The sequence below is a fragment of the Coenobita brevimanus genome, chromosome 90 (genome assembly GCF_032717465.1).
Source record: "Coenobita brevimanus isolate Jiangsu-jjx chromosome 90, ASM3271746v2, whole genome shotgun sequence".
Taxonomy (NCBI): domain Eukaryota; kingdom Metazoa; phylum Arthropoda; class Malacostraca; order Decapoda; family Coenobitidae; genus Coenobita; species Coenobita brevimanus.
The window spans coordinates 13,013,619-13,037,658 of NC_137043.1; the positions used below are offsets into that span (position 1 = coordinate 13,013,619).

Genomic DNA, 24,040 nt, shown 5'->3' on the forward strand with positions numbered 1-24,040 from the left:
GTCATATAATGTTGCTTTTTCTGCTTCTGAACTTCAGATGGCATTGTCGCAGTGTCGCGACTCGTCTCCAGGCTTGGATGATGTCCCATATGCCTTCTTACACCACTTGCCTGATGCAGCCCTTCATTTTCTGTTGTCACTGTATAACAGAATTTGGTGCAATGGTGGGTTTCCGACCTCATGGGGTGTTGCTGTGGTTCTCCCCATCCCTAAGCCGGGTAAGGATCACTTGCAGGCCACTAATTATCGCCCTATCTCGCTGACGTCTTGCCTTTGTAAGGTCCTCGAAAAGATGGTGAATAGTCGGCTTGTGTGGTACTTAGAGAAGGGTGGTTACTTGTCTCCAGTGCAGTGTGGGTTTCGGAAGATGCGGTCGACCACAGATGCTCTCCTTTCTTTAGAATCTTCCATCTGCCAGGCTTTTGCAACTAACCAGCATCATATCACAGTGTTCTTTGATTTGGAGAAGGCGTGCGACACTTCCTGGCGTCATGGTATATTGCAATCTCTTTATGAGTTTGGTCTCCATGGGCAACTCCCCACTTTTATCCGGGAGTTTTTATCTAATCGTTTTATTCGGGTCCGAGTCGGGAGTGAGCTGTCTACTGCACGTCCCCTTGAGGATGGTGTGCCACAAGGGAGCATACTAAGTGTTACCCTTTTCTCAGTGGCAATTAACAGCGTTATTTCTGTGCTCCCTGATGGTGTTCGTGGCTCTCTCTATGTTGACGATTTATCAATCTCTGTCACTGCCTCACGGATGTCAATGGCAGAAAGGAGGATGCAGATGGCTCTCAACCGTGTCTCTAGATGGGCTGATGAACGAGGTTTTCGATTTTCCTTCAAGAAGACCGTTGCCATGCATTTTTGCCGCGTTCGTGGAGTCCACCCTGACCCAAACCTTTTTTTAGACGGGCGTCGTATTTCGTGTTTAAAGGAAACCCGGTTTTTAGGGCTGATTTTTGACAGCCGGTTGACTTGGGTCCCTCACTTGAGGTACGTAAAAGCTGAGTGTCTCAGAGCATTGGGTCTCTTGAAAGTTTTAGCGCACACATACTGGGGAGCTGATCGCAAGACCCTCCTCCTCTTGCATCAGTCTCTGATTTTATCCAAACTTCATTATGGATGTGAAGTTTATTCCTCTGCCTCAGAAGCCCGGCTTCGTAGTTTAGATTCCATACATCATGCTGGTGTTCGTCTCGCCACTGGGGCATTCCGATCTTCCCCAATTTCGAGTTTGTTGGCTGATGCTGGTGTCCTTCCTCTAGACTTGCTCCGCTCTTCCCTTTTGATGAGATGTTGGTATCGCTTATCTCGTCTCCCAGACTCTGTGCCCTTTGTCAAGGTCTCTCAAGATTCTCGGTCACCTATTTTTGCCACTCGGCCATCCTTTCCAAAGCCCTTTGGTTTCAGGGTGCAGTCAATTATGTCTAGCTTCTCTGTTCCTTCTGTGCCGATCACTCCCCATCGTGTCCCGAGGGTGGGCTACTGGCTTCTCCCCAGGGTGACATTTTGTCGTTTCTTCTCATCCAGTAAGGCCTCCCTTCCTTCTCAGGTTTTATTTTCTCTGTTTTTAGAGCATGCCTCTTCTCATGGGGACTCCATACCAGTTTATACTGATGGATCAAAGTCTGATGCTGGTGTGGGCTTTGGTGTGGTGTTTCCCACCTTCTGTCGAGGTGGGAGCCTCCTGTGACTGCTTCTGTTTTTACGGCTGAGCTGACTGCTATTTTATTTGCCCTTCAGATTCTCTTCACTCTCCCCCACACTGCTTTTACTGTTTTTAGTGACTCACGAAGTGCTCTTTCTGCAATGGAGTCTTTTAATCCCTCTCATCCTTTGGTTTTATCCATTTTAGAGTGGCTTTTCCTTTTAAGGCGTCGTGGACGTCGTGTAGATTTCTGTTGGGTTCCAGCTCATGTAGGAGTGGCAGGGAATGAACGAGCTGATCAGCTGGCCAAGGCGGCAGCGGCTCGTCCCCCTCTTGCACAGTCCCCTCTGTATCGTCTGCCTGCTGCAGATATGCGCTCCTTTATTGCCTTCAGGGTTTGGTGCTGTTGGCAGCAGCATTGGGATGCTGTGGGTGCCAATAAGTTGCGCTCGATTTGCCAGAAGGTGGGCTCATTCAGTTACCAGGGCTTCCCTCGTCAATGGGAGACTGCATTGTGCCGCCTCCGCATTGGCCACACCCGTTTCTCTCACGGTTTTTTAATGGAGAGGGCTCCTCCTCCATTCTGTGATGACTGTCTAGTTCCCTTGACTGTTCGGCACCTGTTGGTGGAGTGTCCTAGTCTTGAGGATTTGCGGCGTCGGTTCCTCTCTGACCACCAATCGGATTGTGGTGTGTATCATCTTTCCTCCGTGCTTGGGGAGGATGCCTGTGTCTTGGGAGGGGCAACCCTCTCCTTTGTGAAGGAGGCAGGACTTCTTAAGGATATTTAGAATTTCTCCTTTTTGATTGTGTGGCTTATCCTCTGTTTTTTGTTTTTTGTTTTTTACTTCTTTGTTATACGGCGGCATATGACCCTGGCAGTTGCGCCGCCATGATCTTTATTTAAAAAAAAAAAAAAAAAAAAAAAAAAAAAAAAAAAGGCATCTGGAGTTCCACTGCACCTGCACCCCGGAGGAAGAGTGACAGCCGGAGTTTATCCTTCCTCATACTGGGCAAGTACGTTTCAGCCAGGGCTTTCTGTATGCACTACTTTTGTGCGTGTCTGCATCTGCCATATTCTAGACAGCATAGCCTAAAAGGCTACTTGTCACTTCTTCCTTTGTAATTAAATCTGCATACCACACATTTATTTTCGTGTGTGTGACATCAAAATCGTTTTAATAATGACACAATTTGCAACAGGAACATAGTTTACAAAGGAATATGGAGGTGTCACGTGCAGAATAATTCACAAAGGAAGTCTCAAAAGCCACTTAAAGTATGACCCTATTGTAACATCGGTATAAGATGACAGGGTGTGACAGTATAGCACTTACAAGGGGTTAGTACCTCAAGTCAGTATAACAATATCAAGTTCGGGACACAGATTTTTGTTCTGTGTGCCATGTGTTCACAACGTGTTAGTCTGATTTTCACAGGACGATCATTCTTCCATTTCTTTTTTTCATTCTAACCAAACTTAACCTCACCGTAAACTAACGTACACTAAAAGAATAATCTAACTGACTGAGAAAACAAACGTAGATTGACCTAGGCTTTCCTGGATAAGCAAAAGTGCAATAAATGGTGCACAGAACGGAAATTAGCGGTCGGGACACCACTTCATATTCTGCCTCATTTTATGTCAGACGATTTCCTTCAGCTGACAGTGAGCATAGGAGCTTGAGAGTCTTAATGTCATAAAAGACTTTGTAGTTACTTGTAGAGAAGTTATATATATTAGACTTGAGAACGAGCGGCTGTTATACTTGAGTAGCTTTGTAAGTAGATAATCTTCTTTCCCATTTGTCATTCAATGACAAGGAGAGGTAAAGAATAGTATGGGACTATATCTATTTGTCCTGGAATTATTAACAAGTCTCTCACACAGAGCGAAGTATAAAGTAGAGTCCCGCTAGCTATCTCCCTATCTCTCTCTCTCTCTCTCTCTCTCTCTCTTCCAAGTTGCTAAGCCCTTTCTTGCCACTCCCTGCCGCTTCTATGGCCTCTCTCCTTCTGAGCTCTCTTTCCTAAATTCTGGTGAAACAGGAGTCGTATCACGTGTGTTCCCTGTGGTTGGAAAGTTCTAGAAGCCTGTGTGTGAGTATGTGTGTATGTGTGTGTATGGTCAACAAGGCTTTGTTCACCTGGTGAATTGCTGACAACTAACTGCATCATCTCCTGACTGGCTACTTCGTAATCTGTCGTCAGCTTTTCCTCAGTGTAACTTGCAAGATCATTTCCCATTCCCAGGCTCGCATAGAGCTGTCTATCTATCTATTATGATTTGTAATTATAATATGGAGTCCTAACATTAATACCAATATCACCAACACTTTATATGCTATGCACAAAGTCATGTATTCTATTCCAGCTAATATCAGACCATTACATCCACCTCAGAGTAAGTCGTAGGAACCAGAGTGTTAATTTTGTATTGTTTAGAGTCATAGAAACCACAGTGTTAATACTGTTCTGTTTAGAGTAGAACCTGGTCCAGATTTTCGTCCTCTCGCAGCTTATTTCACGTAGCCCAGAGGCAGAACAAGACAATGGCTCTCCACTTCCACAGCACTTCATCTCGACTGGTATTATATTCTACTGTAGTGTCAGTGTATCGTTAAAACTCAGCACTCAAGGTGGAGAGATGGCAATTTTAGGTCTGATTAGAGTAAAAATGGTGCAATTAATAGTACAATCAACCCTTCTATGGTCGGGGTAAATTCACGATCTTGTTTTTTTATTTCATCTATAACCAGCCGATAATATTCAGTTGAGAGTGCATCGTAGGAGTCTGGCAGTGTTAAATTCCCAGGCCAGCTAATGCTAAAGATTTATGTTTAGCCCAGGGTGAGTCATAGGAGTTTGACGGTGTTAAATTCTCGTCACGTCTTGGATTCGTTCTCAGAATTAATGTTACAGACCCACCGCGGCTCCACAATCAAGTAACTGGTGTGTAATAGCTTGATAACAGGCGGGTTTTCATAGCCTACACGTACCTTTGTTTTGAGACAATTAACGACATATTAACCCTCTGATGCTTGGGACAACTCTTAGTATTCTCCTCAAGCTGGCACCAGACAATTTTATTTGGCTGAGTGTGAGTCATAGGAGCCTCAGCGAGATAATACAGTTAATATTTAATTCATTCATGCTGGGAACAACTCTGGTATTGTATTCGGCTGTTAGTAAGCTGTAGGAACATGAATGGTAGTACTGTCACCATTAACTCTCATAGTTGGCATAATATGAATTGTCCATCCGGTTCCAGGTAACGACTGCCGATTATATTCAGCTGGGTGTGAGTCACGGGCGCCCAAGAGTGTTAATAATGTCAACAGTGGCAAGTTATCAGGTGTTACTTAGTTGTGGGAGACCTCACAACCGCGTTCATGAACAGAGAGAGGGTGTAATGTTATACTGTGTGTGTGTGTGTGTGTGTGTGTGTGTGTGTGTGTGTGTGTGTGTGTGTGTGTGTGTGTGTGTGTGTGTGTGTGTGTGTGTGTGTGTGTGTGTGTGTGTGTGTGTGTGTGTGTGTGTGTGTGTGTGAGATAGTAAAAAATACTTAAACAGCATATTTATGCTCAGCACAACTCTAGGACGCAACACAGGCATACACAAATGATTAATGTGTTGCTTTAACGTAATGCACACTTCACATGGCCAACACGCATATATCAGTGCCCGGTAACACACACACACACACACACACACACACACACACACACACACACACACACACACACACACACACACACACACACACACGCGCGCGCAGGTGAATGTGGTTGTTTCGATAACCTCTCACCCCACTTCACCACTCCATCCTTTTCCGTAAGAGAGGCACTTCACTGACTAAAAAATAAATAAATAAGTAAATAATAATATGTAGAGCAGTGGTTGTCAACCCCTGAGCCATGGTTCGCTTGCGGGCCTTAATGTATTTCTCGAGGGGGGGAGGGTAATCATAAACATCTGGAGTTGCAAATCCTGAATAATTTTCCCGGAGCAAACTTCACTGAAATCTCATTTGTCTGCCAACCTTTTAGCTCAGTGCACATGGAGGCAGTGCAAGATATTCCTTGGAATAGATGAGATTCATTTGCTTTTGACGCAGTGAAGAAAATCTTGATGGATGTTGGTTGAGAACTGGCTGCTCTTCTGTTATCAACACTTATTTATCAAGTGCTTTTATAATTCGGCTTATATATCTCCTTGAAAAATAGTTTTCAAATATGTTGAACATCACATGGAAGCAGCGTAGCAGTGTCATGTTCAACATATTCTTTGCTGTATCATTACTGATACCCGAGCTGGTACCAAAACTGTAATGAGAAAGCTTACACATAAATTGAGCGCGATTTGAATTTATATTTATGTGCATACACCATGTCTTTGGAGCTGAGTCCTCATATCCAAAGTGCTTCTTCAAACGACGGTTCCCTGTTTACGTCTTCGAGGAATGACGTATGTATGCCAGGAGGCCGCAGAGGTTATTGTATTATTACCTGGAAGCCACAGAACGAAAAGGTTGGCAACCATTGGTCTAGGGATAAGATAGAAATAGGCTTAATAATGTCTTTTTGATCAGTGTATAACGGATGCTTTTTCATTCGCATTCACTAGAAGCTCTTCTGAGGTTAAACAAAATAGCCTGGAAGTTACGAGAATACAATGTAAAAATCGTCGTGTTAGTGAAGTGATTTATAAATGGTGTTGCTTCTTCAGCGGTACTGAAATTCGCCTAACAAATTCAGCCTAAAGAGCTAGTCATATTAGATTTTTATATACAACTCGAAAGAAAAAAAAAAACTGTTATATAAGGACGGGAATTACTTTATAAAGTCTTTAGTGAACAAGGCCACTGTTGCTGAAAGATGAAAGAAATTTAAACAGTCATTCTGCATTAGCCTGGATCCCATGCCGTGACTCGTAACACACTGAGCTTCCAGGGTTGAAGGCCAGAAACTAATTATAGCTTAAGTTGTGTGTAAGGATGCTTGTTCTTGCTGATGGAGGTACCAAACACATTACAGTCAAACTTGAGTGAACATTAAGGTTACAAACAAAAAGGAAAATGAAAGAATGAAACTGGTATGGAGACTTGATTACTGAAGACTGATCAGGATCTCTTTTAATTGCCATCCATAGTGATAACTTTTCTCGCATTTGTGAAGGGTCAGGCTTCTGGGGTCAGGCTTTTCCCATTCCGCAACATTCCCACATTTCACTCATGGATTCTCTCCCACCATCCACAGCCCCAACTACTGGCAGGATTAACTTTAGTCGGTTTGCTTTGACCTGACGCAACTGGACCACTACCACAACTTGATAACTAAATCCTGGTTGCTTGAACTTGGATGAGAGTTAGTTACAAGGTAAAAATAAGTGATTGGTTATTAGTCACATTGGCTCCTAAATCTGACTAGTATAGGGTTAATCTGGGACCAATCAGTACGTTACTCTTATGACAGCTTAGACCTAGCAACCTGTTCCCTTAGGCCCAGCAGTCCTGCGTGACACACACCTTCACCTATTACGACTTGGGGGTTAATACCTTCCCTCCATACTGGATGCATGTTATGGATGTTCCATTCAGGATTAGTGTTACCGTACTAACGGGGATGATTTTTATGTCAGTCTGTCTCGTGGGAGATCACTGAAGTCTGTTTTAACGAAGTTCAAACCATCAGACTTTCCTCTTCCCCTACCTGCTATAGAACCTGCGTCCTTTCATATAGCAGATCACTACTCAAACCACTTGATTACCACCACCTTAAGCACCGACAGAGTGGTAACATAATTACCCTCAGTAACAGTAAGAGGGGCCACCGTCAACATAAGGCGAGAGAGGTGAGGGTCAAGGAGTACTATATCTTCTTCAACACTTCAACGTAGATAACTTGTAGGGGACATGTCAGTTGATCCTCTTCAGCACTATGGCGTATCAGTTTATTCTTGCTTACACTGGACGACTGCACTCAATAAAAAAATAAAATCATTTATTCTGGACGGGTTAAAGAAAGATTTATCTAAGCCCTCCAGTTCAAAAAGTATCTCATGAGTTGATATTTTCAAACCTAATAAGCATAATGTTAAAAATACGTTATTGGGCTGACGTTGTCAAAAAGAATCTTTCCTGTTTAGCCTTGTCAGTATGGTGATGTATTTTGTTAGTTCATTTTTTTTTAACTTAAAGACGATTATATCAAGCATCAGGAAAGATTTATTGTGTGGAAGGGAGAAGGACTGCTGTACCAAACCCTTCAGGCTCGAAAGTCTCTTCTGTGCTGAAAATATGACTGATGGCAGTTACAATAAAATGGAATAAAGTCATCATTGTGAAGGAATAAAAACAGAATCTCCTTTACTGAAGGCAGTGGATAAGGTTTTTAAGTGACATAGTGCTGGTCTTCCGTTTACGAGTATAAGAACGCCAGATCGATTCCAGACTAGAGTAGCGAACAGTTTGGCGATGAAAGTCTTCATAAGATCCCTGCTATTACCATTACACTAGACCTTAACAAAAGCCACAACATATGCGGTTTCAGCCTAGAGAGTGTCATTCAGGACGATCGGGATGTCATTAACAGGGATATTTTTTATAACATTCTGGTAAGTCTTGTGGAAGACATGTTGAACCTCCTTTAAATATTTCCCAGTCGCAGCCCGGGATCGATATGGCTTCCTTTCGGTCAGCATTCCACCATTCTACCACCTGACAGTCAAGCACACTTCCAGAGATTAGTGAATTTCTTAAATGTTTTGAAAATGTGTGAGGAAAAAAATGCTGTAAACACCGACGCCAGTCCATTTCCGACGCTGTTGACTGACTTCAATTGAATGTTTCTGGTGAATTTATTGGCTGATCCATCTGATATTCACTTTACTCCTCCAGGTCCCCTTCGTAACCTCTCGACTGTAGTTTACTGGCAAAACATGGCTTGATGGCACACAGAAAATGAAGTTAATAGGTAGAAAATATCAGCGACTCACATACATATATTGTTGGATGAACAGTTAGATAGATTAATGATAAATAGATTTATACATGGATTTATAGATACCGGTAGGTTGATTTATAGATTGACTGATGTATAGATAGACAGAGAAATAGAGGTTCGTAGATAGATTTATAGACAGACTGATACAGAAAGATAGAATATTTGCAACGTTAATTTTTTTGCATAATATATATATATATATATATATATATATATATATATATATATATATATATATATATATATATATATATATATATATATATATATTATGAACGTACTTATATACGAGTGGCAATGTATACACTGTATTCTTAAATGTGTAGTATTAACAGTCTCCGGGACAATACTGGCAAACCTGGTGAAATATTCTGAGGACAGCAGGAACACAAAAGTTTAAGCACTTCACGCCTTGAAAATGTTAATGGATACCTGGAACGAACAGCCAGTAAATATCTACGAGTCAGAGCATTTTATTACTGAGGATTTAATAACGCATTATGGATTATACCGGGAAGGGACCGGCCAGTGTTATGTGTGATTAGATATTATATCAACACACTAGGTTGACCTCTTCTGCCCGAGTACAGTACGTGATGTACAAGGTGACGCAAAATAAGCGGTACCAATGCAGAGACTCAGAAATGTACTTGGTACCTTTTTTTTTTTTTTCTTTTTTGGATGGTGTGGGGATCAACCTGTTTATTTTATTTATTACTGGCAGGGGTACCCGGCGTTGCCGGGCCAATAAGGCGAACACTCTAATCCTATTTGTTCTAGTTCAATCTTTCTTTCTACTCTAGAAAGACCGTGTACCTCTAATGCTTTTGAAGAGGAATTATAAGAGGTCCAGGAAGTTTCTATTTCAGCTGTCGCAGACTAACGCACAGTATTTGTGTGCACTTGTTTACTATTACCAGTGACTTCAAATGACCTCCAACCAGCGACCTCGAATGACCTCGAAGGTCAATCTCACATAGCCTATGTCCGAACTGGAAGTCATGTGAGTCTCTATACCAAAACTTGGTCTGCTGGGCCTGGTCGTTCGAGCGTGTATTACTGGTGACCTCATATGACCTCCGACCAGTGACCTCAATTGACCTCGGAGGTCAACCTCACATAACCTGTGTCCGAACTGATGGTCATGTGAGTCTCCATGCCAAAAATTGGGCTGCAGGGGTACCCGACGTTTCCCGGGCCAAAAAGGTGAACACTCAACCGGTGACCTCAAATGACCCAGATCTGAATTTTGACCCCCACAAAGACTATCCTTGAGTCACCCTGATTTTGAATATATATGGGTCTGGGGGTCTCTGGCCCATGGTTCGGGCGTGATAGAAGGACAAACAACAAACAAACCACGCGGCTCGTTACCCGTCCCCGCCCTGGAGGGGCTCGGGAAAGGGTATTGTTTTCACTCGGTTTGTCTGTTTGTCTATCTGTCTGTTAACGACTGTACGAGAAAACTATTGGTGCGATTTTGACTAAAATTACAGGGATGATGGGCTGTGACCTTCTGATCCCTTTTTAATTTCTGGGCCAAATTGGGCCAAGGCCGAGGCTGTAGGGGGAAAAAAAAAGTAAAAAAAGAATACGGGTAAAAAAATGGTTGTTTCGCCACAAATCCTTTCATAATCGTCATACCGACATGAAAACGAAACCTAAAGGCGCATCTTTCAAATCTGCATCCTATAACATGCCTCATTACATCGGGGAGGTCACCCCCCCCCCAGTCAGCGGTAGGGGAGTCAATATCAGGTGGGTCTGGCCTAAAATTTCAAATGAGCATAAAATCGTCAATTTTCACCCGAATTACTCCAAATTTGATATATGGCATCTTTGACCGGATATCCTGCTGTGTTTATATACGTCACCACTAAAATGACTGCCGGTAACGGGTTTGCTATGCCTTGGCACCGCATCTTGTTTATACATGTAGATACTTAGAGATGGTTTATTTCAGATTAAGACACATTATTCGAATTGGAAAGGTTTACATAGTCTTCATAAATCGTTTCACAGCGATGCATGACTCCTAACAAATAGAAAATCGTCTGCATAAATAGTAATAATAATAATAATAATAATAATAATAATAATAATAATAGTAACAGCAACAACAACAGCAGCAGAAGCAGCAACAACAACAACAGCGCAGCGGAAGCAGCAGCAGTAACAACAACAACAACAACAACATTCTATCTATTTTATCAGTAGCCAGACGCCTTAATCCCTTAAGAGGTGGTCACAAACAAATCATCTCCATATCGCCCTGTCCCCTGCCATTTTCCTGCCCTCCCCCCAACTTTATCCACCCACTCCCATATGCCTCTCTGCTCCGTCCTCCATCTCATCCTTGGTCTCCCCTTCCTTCTCCCCATCCCCTTCACCTCACTCGCATACACTTTCCTAGTTAGTTTCTCATTCTCCATTCCCTTCACATGGCCAAGCCACCTCAATGTATTTTTCCTATCGCTTTCTATCACATCCACATCCACACAACAACGCTCCTTCGCTTTCTCATTTGTCAGTCTGTCTCTTCATGTAGCCCCACATTCTCCTCTCAAATAACTCATTTCCACTACTCTCATCCTTGACTTGTGTCCTTCCAACAGGGTTAGTTTCGCCTCCATACGTTCGAGTGGGTATCACAATACAGCCATGCTGTTACTTTTTTACATCCGTGTTCACTTCTTTATTTCTTATCACTTTTATTATTGAAGCAGCAACCTTTCTTCCCTGCTGTACCTTTTTAAGCACTTCATCCACCAAACCTTCATCCTTACTCATCGCACTGCCCAAGTACTTAAATGCACTCACATTTTTCATTTCCTCACAATCCAGCCTCAATGTGCATTCACTATCTTCAGTTCTCTCTACGACCACAACTTTACTCCTCACTCCATTCACCTAAAGATTCCAGTTCATACATACTCTCCCAGACTCATGCACAATGTATGGAACAGGTAGTAAATAATTAAATTATTTTCCAATAAATTCTTACCGTACTCCATAAAATGATTACTGTTAAGGATGTCATAAAATAAGGAATGCCGTCATGGAATATGTGTGTGTGTGTGTGTGTGTGTGTGTGTGTGTGTGTGTGTGTGTGTGTGTGTGTGTGTGTAAAGCAGTTGTTATGATACCTGATTTTTTCCATGAACTGGAGAAAGATCAACTTTCTCTCACATTAGAGCTTATAATATCCTAGTATTCCAGTGCTGTTATATCCAGTGAAGAATAATAAAGCAAGAAAAATGTAAAGAAAAGTGTTACTCTCTAAGCCCGAGGAAATGTTGGAAGACCCTGGCTGCTAAATTCATCACATTTTCCGGGAGATTATCTCTCATTTAATTAAGCCTCCCTTTATCAAGTTCCTCACAAACACACACCACCCTACGTGGACTCCCTTCTTAACCCTGACGTGGCCGCGTCTTTTTTATTATTTCAGCTCACGCAAGACAGTTTTATTCAGCTGTGAGTGAGTGACTGGGCCTTGATATTGTCATTGGTATTCAAATCCAGCTAATTTCACATTGTTTTCTTAAGCTGAGAGCAAGCCCAGGAGCCTGATATTGTTACTTCTTTTACCATTAACTTTCTCATGGCCGGAACAACTCTACAGTAATATTACTGTCCAGGTAAGGAAAGTCGACTTTTTCAACTGAGTCACATAAGCCTAAGAGTGTTAACCCGCCTGTGTGGCTATGGATAGAGAAGCGTGAAGAGTCAAGAGCAATTTTCTGTCACTGGGTCTTTCAAATATAACAAAGATATTTCTCATCGTATCCTGGACAGAATTAGCGCCTTTTCCTTCTTTTTTTTTTTCTTACTTTTCCATTTTCCCCCCAGTCCTACGACGATCCCCAACCTCTTTCAGCTCAGCTGATGGTCAAGTATAGTCAGATGTGAGTGTCGATGTAACTATAGGTACTCGTTTCATCATAACTAGGCCTAAAACTACAATCTCTCCTTCTAGATGTAACAGTGGAGCAACATTAGAATATGAAGCCAGTCACAGAGAAGTGCCATACAACGGATGTAGCGCTGTAGTAATTTTGTCACTGAGCTAATCGAAATCAACTTAAAAAAGATGAAAATCCGGGCCAACTTACACTTGATGAACTATAGCAATCCAGGTAGACTCATTCAGACCAAAATAATGATAATGACTCGTGCAAAAAATTCAGGTTGCGGGAGCAGTCCAGGTCCATCAGCTAAGAAGCAAGTCGACTATAATTATATTCAGTTTCATCCAAACAGCGGTTCAAACACAGTGCACGAATGAAAACAGATATTCGTCCAAATCAGTTATTACCAGACACCTAACCATACCATAGCACACATATCAAACCAATGAAGAATCTAACAAATGTTTCAGAAATAGAATCAACCTTAACTACAGTAATAACCTTTTCACACACACACACACACACACACACACACACACACACACACACACACACACACACACACACATTAAATAACTTCTACAAATAATGTTATACGTGAGTGAGAATGAAGGTGCGGGGAGGCATGGTTGGCTAAGAAGAGTGTGGTTATAATGAGTGTGTAAGAAAAAGAGACATGGAAGCTGTTGAAGCCGTGTTTGATATGATCTGTGACTGATTATTATTTTGCTCTCTCTCTCTCTCTCTCTCTCTCTCTCTCTCTCTCTCTCTCTCTCTCTCTCTCTCTCTCTCTCTCTCTCTCTCTCTCTCTCTCTCTCTCTCTCTCTCTCTCTCTCTCTCTCTCTCTCTCTCTCTCTCTCTCTCTCAGGACAATGATGGAGGCGGGCAGGTATGGTAGGGGTTGTGCAAAAACGAGCCGTCGTAAAGCTGTCATGTCCTTAATCCCGGAGAAGTTCTGAGCACCGCTGGCCGGGACCAGGATATCTGGCACGGAAGGCGGAGGACAGAGGCAGACATTTAGCACTCTGGATGGAGAAAATAATGCCAGAGGAAAGAAGGAAATGATAAGAAATAAACAAGGGATAAAGAAAAAAACAAAACAGAAAGGAGGGAAACAGAGAGAAAGCAGAATGAAATGCGAAAAATATTAACTCCACATAGTAAAGTGCTCAGGGAACAAAACACTAGAGATGAAGTTTGCAGGAATGAAGGAAATCCTTTGGATTTTTTTTCAATAAACATAAAGAAGGAACAAGGTGATGGCTGGGTCGTTTTCTTGATAAAATTATAATCCAAGAAAATGGATAATTACTACATCGGATATCAAATGAACGGGAAAATCCTAAAAGATAAACTATGGCAAGTTTATTTTGACATTCTCCCGGTGAAAGCAAGGAGGGATGAAGATCTTAGAATTCTTCCTCGAGAAATAATGAACATTGAAAGAGGAGTATTAAATATATGACAGATACTATGTTGGGGAAAACAATATCGGACAGGCAAGATAGATGATAACGGGCGCCATTAGGACTTTTTCTTTATACAAATATGGAGAAAATCTCTCTCTTGTGTTAGTTACCTCAGCATCAGTCAGAGTCAGAAGTTTATATACCTTACTTTCTCACTAAGTAGCGAGTCATTCTCGCATGGTTAACTTAACATCTGCACTGTGATTAATGGTAAAGGTTCCAACTATTCCTTTTCGCAGCTTGAGGTCCTCTCTTACTAAAGCATTCTACCCAGTGTATCAGTTTATGAACGCCGTCTCTCAGTAACTGAGTCACTTTTGGCTGTGGCGCATTACATAACCAGGAGGACTACAGTAGAGGAGTAATCCATTGATTTTCAAGGTTCTAAGTCTCCCTTCCTCCCAGCTTATTCAATTTTAAAGTCTCCTTTCCTCACAAACTACTGATTTTCAAGTACTATGTCTCCCCTCCTTCCAACTCATTGATTTTCAATAATTTCAGCTCCCCACTCCTTCCAGTTTACTACTTGTCTATTTCTAAGTCTCTCTTCATCCCAGCCTACTGATTTTCAAGTCTACATCTCTCCCCTGTGCCCCCCGTCGTCCACTGAAGACAGATATATCACATGGCTGTCATCTATTTCCAGGCACTTTGTGATAAGTCCTCCTAGGATATTAAAGCCTCACTCTCCTATATATGACCCCCTCCTTCCCTTCCAGAATATTAATGGAGAAAGTCAAGTCTCCTTCGTTAAACAGAATGGTCGAGTCGGTATTTATCAGACTCATAAATCAGAACTCATGAATATGGAAGATTTTCAGCCATCTCTCTCATCTTCCTTTCGCTCACGCAGCACAGTTTGTAGGATACCTTTCCGAGTAAAAATGTTGTTTTTCGTTGTGTTACTTTACACATGTAATATGCATGAGGTAAAGGCCAACGCTATTGTGTTCCAAATTTTTAAACACCTCTTCCTCATCTGTACTTTACGAGGATGAGGAAAGTTAATTAGGGATGCCACTTTCACTTCTAGGAGAAAGTTCAGTACAACAGTGAAATTCTTATGGGGTAATATAGATTCAGATACAGACACAGGAATCTCACCCACCATCCCCACCCCCCACCATGTATCGCAGCCTGTGGATGCCATATCTAATGGCCATATCCTGGTGCCATAAAAGACTTGCAGCACCTCTTGTCTAGCTGTTTATTTTACTCTTTACGTCTGAAAATTCTTTTGTATGTTACTTATGTATTTAATGGCGGTGAAGTGTAATTAGAAGTTACAAGAGGTTGCCAAGGTTTAATATGAAGAATAAATCGTTTACGACGAGTGCTACAAACCTCCAAAGTCCTATAAGAATATAATTCACAGTCATCAAGGCAGGTTGGCTTTGGTACAGTCAAAACAAAAGTTTTCCTATTATTTCACTTCTGCTTCTGATTTTCCTTTGGTAACTAATATTCACAAGCCACGAGAGAGTATGTTTCTCACCCGATAAATGATTATCTGTTATTTGATCCATCGGGGAGAAGAAAGAGGGAAAATTAATGCACTTTGTGAAACGGAAATAGTGGAATAGTAAGTCAGCTTATTATTATTATTATCATTATTATTATTATTTTGGGGATGGGTCCATTATGATGTGGCAGGGGTAAACCAGCTCTGCTGTCGGGCCCTGCTGCGGATGTCACTGATTGCACTGCGCAGTTGACCCTCGTGCGGTGTGGTGCGGTGAGGATCTGTCCCTTCTCCCCTTGGGGCTAAGATGCGAATGAATGTGTTTGAGTGGAAGAGTAAATTGGGAGTGTGTCGTCCTGTCTCGGCTACCTCCCTTTCCTTGGGGGAAGCAGCCTAGGTATATAGATATAGATAGATAGATTATTATTATTATTATTATTATTAATCCAGACTGTATTCCACAAGCGAGACAAAGACCAAACACGCTGATTTTCAAGTTGCTGGAACCTCCACCCCACCCCATCTTTTACCCTCAGTTCCATATAATATGTAATTTTATGGTGATTTAGTAAGTAATATGAAGCCTACTCACTCCAGTCATGCCCTTCTTCACCCCCTCCCCCCCCTCGCCACACAGTTTAAAAAGCCAATCCCCTTTTACCCATTTCAGGCTGTAAGTCTCAAGGTTATGCTGTGCAGACGATGGCATTTAAGGGTAGGTGACCAGCCTACACCCCTTGGTGGCATTACATGATAGGAAAACCCACAGTTGTCTCTTGGGGATCGAATTTATGAAGGGCCTTTAATAAAGACTATTTTCCTAAGCCAACAGATCTATGTGATCCATGAATCGTAATTCACGGGCCTGAACAGATGCATTCCTCTTCTCACTCTCCCCCCCATACCATATAACTTGCAGACGCTGTATATTTTTAACTGTCTGTGCACCTGGTAGTTAGACCGCCCCGGTCAGAGTGAAAGTCTTGCATAGGTTTGATCCCCAAAGGCTGGTACAGGCTTTTCGACAATGCAGTAGCAAATCAACCCCGATCTGTCTGGCTGAGAAAACTTATCAACCGCAGCAATTACCCCTGCAGGGCCATCCCTTGCAGTGAGGCGATGTCCTGTTGAGGTGGACAGCACCTCGCCACAGCATGACTCAGGGAAGAGTGTAGGTTTGGTTCATAGATGGACGCAGCAATTGTTTCTTTCCACATATTAAACAGGGCACCATAACAGGCTCCACATCACCCCATTATTTGGTTATATGGTTACCATCCAGCGTTATAAATGACTTCCTTAATTACACAGAAACCATTAGGCTTGCCACGCAATGTAGAGTGACCAACTGCATCAAGTGAGTGGCTGATGGTTGGTATTACCTACCATGATCATGTTATAAAGAAAAGAAGCCTAATCATGTAATCTTAAATGTACTGCACTACGTAAGCGTAATCATGTAATCTTAAATGTACTGCACTACTTATGCATAGCCTCGGGCCACTAAACCACCAAGGGGGTAACGTGGGATTGACTTATCGTTATTTTTTACTTGGTTGTCAAAGTTTACCAACAAAGTAAGGCTGTTGTAAATGCCTACACCACTGATTTGCAAGGCTCGTGGAATCTTACTCTCACTGGGTAAGAGGGCTAACACTGACATCTCATCTTTAATGACGAGTTATTACTGTCAGTAGATAAACCGTAAAATATGGTGCTAGTCATGAAGTAGTGCTATGAAAATGATTAGTACTGCGGCACTTTTTTTTTTTTTTTTGCCAATGAAGTACTGTACGTGATACAAGCTGTAAAAGACGATAACCTGTGCCAGGATACGATGAAAAAATATAACACTTCCCCATACAACTTCTTTCTGGGTATGACAGGTTCGTAAACTCTTGTAGGGTAGTTATGCTGTCTGTGTCCATACAACAAACACATAGATGACATGCAAGTGAAGAGTAAGGTGTAATATACAAAGTGATTCACAGGGCAAGAGGTGCAACAAAACCTCGAACACAGTTGAAAATATCACCCTTGGTCTCCTCTTCTTCGAATAAATAATAAACTTTCTACTGAACGTACAGTATGTCATATACAGATAACCACCCATCTTGCTCGTGCAGCTCACCCCATCAGTCCGCTTACGTAATATCTATTTTGTTCTTACCACCTCCACACAAGTTTATACCGCCTAGTATAGACTAATCGAACCGATGGGGTGAGATACAGCCTTTATTTTTCGTTGTACACAACGCGTCTTACTAATCAAACTATAATAATCTAGGTGAACCAGGAATACAAAGAAAGAAAGAAAAAAAGATACGTCACCATATGGTGACACACAATGGGCTGCCCAGACCGTCCCCTTCCTCCACGCATTAGTGCTTGTAAACGTTAACTCCTTCTGTCTGTTGACGTGCTTTGCGTTTCATTTTTGGTACGTTTTAATGTCTTTACTCTGTTTAGGATACAATTAACGAACCGGATGTCAAATAAGGTCAAAGATGGCTTTCTACCGGTTTACTACGAGACGTTTAAGCAAAGTTCAATAAAATCGTCAGGTAGCAGCAAGACAAGGCATAAAATACGATATAATTATTTTTGTTTCCAATTCACGCTTGCTGTTTACAAACACTTCATTCAAGCTGAGAAGAGCTCTGAAGTAGTGAAGGAGTTAGTAAACGAGATACGTAACCCCTCTAGTTCTATAATTCTGCCTTAAGATGAGTGAAATCATCAGAAAATTAAACCAAAGCGACATCCGCATTCTTAAGGGTTGATCCATCATTGAAAATTAACGCTGTAAATCATTTACATCGCTTCAGAGGAAAAACATTGGTAAACTTTTTAAACGCCGCGTCATTCAATTAACGCTGGAGTATTTCTAAGAACTTATCACGTGGATCTATATCGGTTCAGAACGAACGAATCTTACGATCTGATTATCAATATCGACCACGCTGAGGTGAAGGCAAGCCGTTAAAATGTCAGTTTATAACACCTGTTATAACTGGTAACTGGTAAGTTAAACTAAATTCCACCAAGACAGTATAAATGGCAAGAGGCTGATTGTGTTCGTTAATATTCCAAGAGCGGGAATCTTTCATGAATTTCTTTCTTTCCTAGGTTTTGCTTTTCTTTGGATACAATACTATCATAATTAATTTTCTCCCACTAAAATTTAACGTTGGCGGTTTAGATCCAGCCAATGGCCATACCACGTTGAGTACACTGCTTCCCGTCCGATCAGCGAAGTTAAGCAACGTTGGGTCTGGTTAGTACTTGGATGGGTGACCGCCTGGGAACACCAGATGCTGTTGGCATCCCTGCGTGTCAAGTGGGGTTGGTGGAGGATTAGTGCCCCTCCCTGTAAAACAATTAACTCTAAGCCCTTGATCACCCCGTTGGGATACATGGCGTCTGGCAATGAATGAAACTATCACAATTACCTTCCTTTTTCAAAAATACAACTGTCAAGAGTTTGGTCATACTAATTGAAGGTAAGGATTTATATATAAAAATGTACTGCTTACTTAGCGGCAACTTTTTTCGACCTAAACTAGTTATACTATTTTTTATCATTTAAATGGATTACTTGATTTAATTAAAGTTGGACGTGGGCGAGAATTATATTCTTCCATTACTTCTGATAAGGTTTACTGGAAACGGACGCCCTCACGTGGTGACATCAAAGAGTATAGAGAGAGACAAGAGGGGTCAGTCGCAGCATCCTCATGTAACTCTCGTTGACAGTGGTGCCCCAACCGGCAGGCTCGGAAACAGAGCTGGAGAATGTAAACATCATGCCGGGCAGTCAAGTCAGTGCTGCTATTAACTGCAGAAATTCTAGGTAAAAAAAGCCGGGATTATCTTTTTTTTCGATTCCCAAGGGACAAGGAAAGGTGAGTGATATATTGACAATCACATCTTCTCTGCCAACGGCCATGCCACGTTGCCGGGCAGTCAAGTCAGTGCTGCTATTAACTGCAGAAATTCTAGGTAAAAAAAACCGGGATTATCTTTTTTTTCGATTCCCAAGGGACAAGGAAAGGTGAGTGATATATTGACAATCACATCTCATCTGCTAACGGCCATGCCACGTTGAGTACACCGCTTCCCGTCCGATAAGCGAAGTTAAGCAACGTTGGGTCTGGTTAGTACTTGGATGGGTGACCGCCTGGGAACACCAGATGCTGTTGGCATAACTCCCTACGTGTCAAGTGGGGTTGGTGGAGGATTAGTGCCCCTCCCTGTAAAACAATTAACTCTAAGCCCTTGACCACCCCGTTTGGGATACATGGCGTCTGGCAATGGATGGATGGGACATCTTATCTAAACTAAGTTCACGCTGATGAAATTATCAGAAATGTTGATGGTTGGTCATTCTCTCATTGGTGCTTTGGTATTTACAGTAATTAATTCACCGTGATTTATCTAGACACTACAAGTGGTTAATGAGCGTTGTTCTAGGGTATCAGGCTCTTTTTATGTTGCTCATGCAATGTAATTTCTCATTTTTTTTATCTATGGACAACTATGGTTACTGAGTGTTGTTAACTCGCTCAAGGAGAGGAGGGCAGATCTGGGGAGAACATCCGAGTCTCTGCTTAGAAGTTGTATTTTTTGTGCTGAGAACTTCGAAGACAACCAGTTCATGAACTCGGACATAAAAAAGGGTAAATACGGTTCCTGATTCAGGCTTGGAGTAATTGTAATTGTAATTTAATTGAAATATAATTAATTACACATTTTTAAGATAACTGTAATTGTAATTGTAATTCGTCATTTCTAATGTGTAATTATAATTGTAATTGTGTTTTTAAGTAATATAGTAATTGTGTTTTTGTAATTGTAATTGAGCATTTAGGAGAAGAACAATTATAATTACATCACACAAATACTTTGATAAAAGTATATAGTATGATATACTGAACAGAGAGAGAGAGAGAGAGAGAGAGAGAGAGAGAGAGAGAGAGAGAAGGGTGTATTTGTTCTGAAGTAAACATGTTACACGAGACAGTACACGACTCTACCCCCGCTGAGGGGGGTCACCTTGACGTGGTGGCGGGGCTTGAAGCGTGGCTGGCAGTGCCACCTACTTTGGAGGCATGCCTACCTTTGTAGGGTTCGGCATTTGTCAGTGTCGTGGACCAAGCACCCCCTACATCACTGGTAGAGGAGGCCTACTGGTGATGTCAGTCCCTGCCCATTTGCCATCTAGGGCGGGACTGTTGCCTCCCCACGTGTTTGCCGTGCGTGGCGTCCCGTAATGCTGGGAGACGGGAGTCCTGGAGGTTGAGTGATGCTGCATGGTGCGCCCTGCAGCTAGCAATACACCTCTTTGGTCCCTTATTCTGGCTAGACGGGTGGCCTGGTTGGGCCCGACCAGGTCAATCGGCTGGTCACTGGCTAGCCATCCAGGCTAGTCAATTAGTGGCTTTAGGGTCAAGCGGGCACTGGGGGACCTGGTGGCTCCTATCGTCCTGGAGTCACCCTTGTCAGAGGTCCCTTGGTGGTTACCTCGTATACTTTCCCACTACCTCTGGGGGTCGCCAGTGGTGTTTTCCCTGGCATATGGCCTCCCTTGTTGGGCTCCATGGTGGGTGGAGGGGTGGGGAATGAAGGTAGTTTTCTTATTATGGCTGCTAAAATTTCATCTGTTGACGACCCTGGTTCTGTCCCTGACCACCCTTACAATCTCCCTCCTGTGCGCCTCTTGTGACTCTGGCTGGTGAGACCCATATTGCCACCCTGGATCCATACCTACCTGGTTCCAGTGGTTTACGGTCAGCGGCCACTACAAAGAAGAGCCGGACACAGACAACAACATATAGTGGACATGCCCGTGAGGTCCTGCCGGGTGTCTTTGAGAGGGTTGACTTCCAAGGTACTACACCATTCGTACTTTGGATGGTCAACCTATTGCGAATTTGGATATTTTTACGGTTCATCGGCGAATCATGTCAATCTGTGGGAGGGAGCCGAAGATTTCACCTCAGGGGGATGGTAGCCTACTAGTGGAGGTTACATCCCCTGAAGAGGGTTCCCGGCTGGCTGCCCAGTGTAAGGACCCGGATGCGCTGTTTTCTTGTGTCCCTCATGCTTTTTTCAATCAGTGTCAAGGTGTTGTTTTCTCCAAAGACTTACTTCGCTACAGTGAAGAGAAGCTACTTGAAGAACTTCAGGTCCACAGGGTTGTCAAAGTGGAGAGGTTTCGGAAGAAGGTTGATGGTGTACTTACCCCAACTCCATCCTTGTTGCTGACATTCGACTGTACTGTTCTGCCTTCATCCATAAAGGTTGCTTGGTTGTCCCTTAGGGTTAAACCCTTTGTACCAAATCCACGACGCTGCTACCACTGTCAGATGTACGGGCATGTTGGGCGAGTCTGTCGTCGTTTGCAACAGGGCCTCCCAGTGGTGTGTGTCAGTTGTGGAGAATCCACTCATGCAGGACAGGACTGTCCTGGACCTGTTTGTTGTTTGCACTGTGGCGAGGCACATCCTGCTTCATCTAAAGACTGTGCTCGGTTTTGCTTGGAGAAGGAGATCCTCCTCATCCGTAATCGTGACAAAATAAGCTTTTCTGAGGCCAGGAGTAGAGCCATGTCATCTGTTTTCCGTAACGGAGTGTCTTATGCGTCAGTTTTGTCCGGTCATAGCCGTCCTCATCGACCTGTCCAGCAGCAGACTCGAGTTCCTCCTGTTGTGTCAGCTCCTATGCCTTCATCTGTTGATCCCATGCCAGTGCAACAATCTTCCGCACTTGAGATGGTTGCCGCTACAGTTCAAGATTCGACCTCTACATCTATGGTATCCCTGTTAGTCATGGTGCACATTCTTCATTCGCTAAACGTCATCGTGGTTCCTCAGAGTCTTTGAGTCTTGAAGATCCTCCAAGCAAGGTGTCGGTCGTGGAGTCCACACCCTCTGTAGTCACTCCATCTGTGCAACAGCCCTCAGACCCTGCTTCTGGGTCTTCAGGGGCTTCTGGGGTGTCAGGTCAGTCTGGCACCTCTTCCTCCGGGGTATCGGATGTTCCTCCTCCGGTTACCTCTGAGGATCCTGTCCTGCCCCCTCCACGTTTGGAGGCCAGGACCCCAATCCCTCCTGCTCGACCTCTTGGTTCACTGGGGGCCCCGGGCAGGGTTGAGTAGCTCTTCCTCTCCTGCTGGGCAGCGACGGGTGTCTGTGAAGTCTCCCAACACTTCGCAGACCCCAGGCCCTCGTTCTAGCCATGCTGCTGCCCGTGACAAGGCCCTTCGTGGGCGTATCCGCATTCCCAAGAAGATTGTCTCTCAGGGTCGCTCAGTGGTTTCCACTAAGTGACCCTTTCTTTTGGGTATATAGTTCCTCCATTTTAATATTTTTAGTTTTTTTTTTTTTTTTATGGTTTTCTGTTTGTCCCTCTCCCCTGCCCCTTTTTATTTCAATAGTTTTAATGGCTAATATTATTCAATGGAACTGCCGTGGTTTACGAGCCAACTGGGAGGAACTCCGTTGGCTTCTGGCTGAGTATTCACCTGTGTGTGTTTGCCTACAAGAGACAATGGTTGGTGATGCTGCACCTCCCAGTCCACCTGGTTACCAGGTTTTTATTCAGATCCTCTTCCTGGACAGGGTCATGGTGGGGGTGTGGCTATTCTAGTACGCAGTGACATACCTTTCACTGCTGTGAATCTTAACACTCCACTGCAGGCTGTTGCTCTCCAGATTTTCCTTCCCCGTCGTTATACTGTGTGCTCTTTGTACCTCCCTCCTAGTGCCACTATTGAGAGGGTTGATCTTGAAAATCTTATTCGTGCACTTCCCTCACCCTATTTCTTGCTGGGTGACATGAACAGTCATCATCCCTTGTGGGGTGGCTCCACAGCTGACTCTAGAGGTACTATGTTAGCCTCCATTGTGGAGGATGTGGATCTGTACATTTTAAATTCTGGTGAAGTTACTTACTTCCATAGTCAAACGGGTATTTTTACTGCTATTGATTTGTCTCTGTGCTCTGCAGGGATAGCCCTGAATTTTACATGGGCTGTGTTACCAGACTTACATGGCAGTGACCACTTCCCTATTTTATTAAGATCGACACAAAGCGAGCCTCGGAGTCGTCTTCCCCGTTGGCGCTTGGATAGGGCAGTCTGGCCAGGTTTTGAGGAGCTGTGTTCCCCGAGCCGATGGGTGGAGGATTTTGTCAGCACTGATGCTGCTGTTGATTATTTCACAGACTTACTTTACTCGGCGGCACTGCATAGAATTCCGAGAAAAGCTGGTCACTTTCCTCGTCCAGTTCCCTGGTGGACCAATGAGTGTGCTTCTGCTATTCGGGCTAAACGTGCTGCTTTCTCCCGACTTCGTCGTCACCGAGGTGACCCTGGCTACTTAGTGGCATATAGGAGGGCCCGAGCTCATGCCCGGCGGGTTATGAAGGAGGCTAGGAGGAAGTCTTGGGCGTCATTTGTTTCTTCAATTTCTTCACAGACTCCTCTCACGAAAGTGTGGAAACGGGTGAGGAAGATTTCAGGGAAATTTCCCTGTTCCCTC

General features: G+C 43.2%; 2 non-coding genes across 2 annotated transcripts; both read left to right on the top strand.

Moving 5' to 3' along the window:
- Positions 1–18,704: 18,704 nt before the first annotated feature.
- LOC145411724 (5S ribosomal RNA) lies at positions 18,705–18,823 on the top strand. The gene has a single exon (XR_013899448.1). It is a non-coding gene; the product is annotated as a 5S ribosomal RNA (ribosomal RNA).
- Positions 18,824–19,583: 760 nt separating this feature from the next.
- On the top strand, positions 19,584–19,702 carry LOC145411763 (5S ribosomal RNA). Its single transcript, XR_013899464.1, has one exon. It is a non-coding gene; the product is annotated as a 5S ribosomal RNA (ribosomal RNA).
- The last annotated feature ends 4,338 nt before the right edge of the window (positions 19,703–24,040 follow it).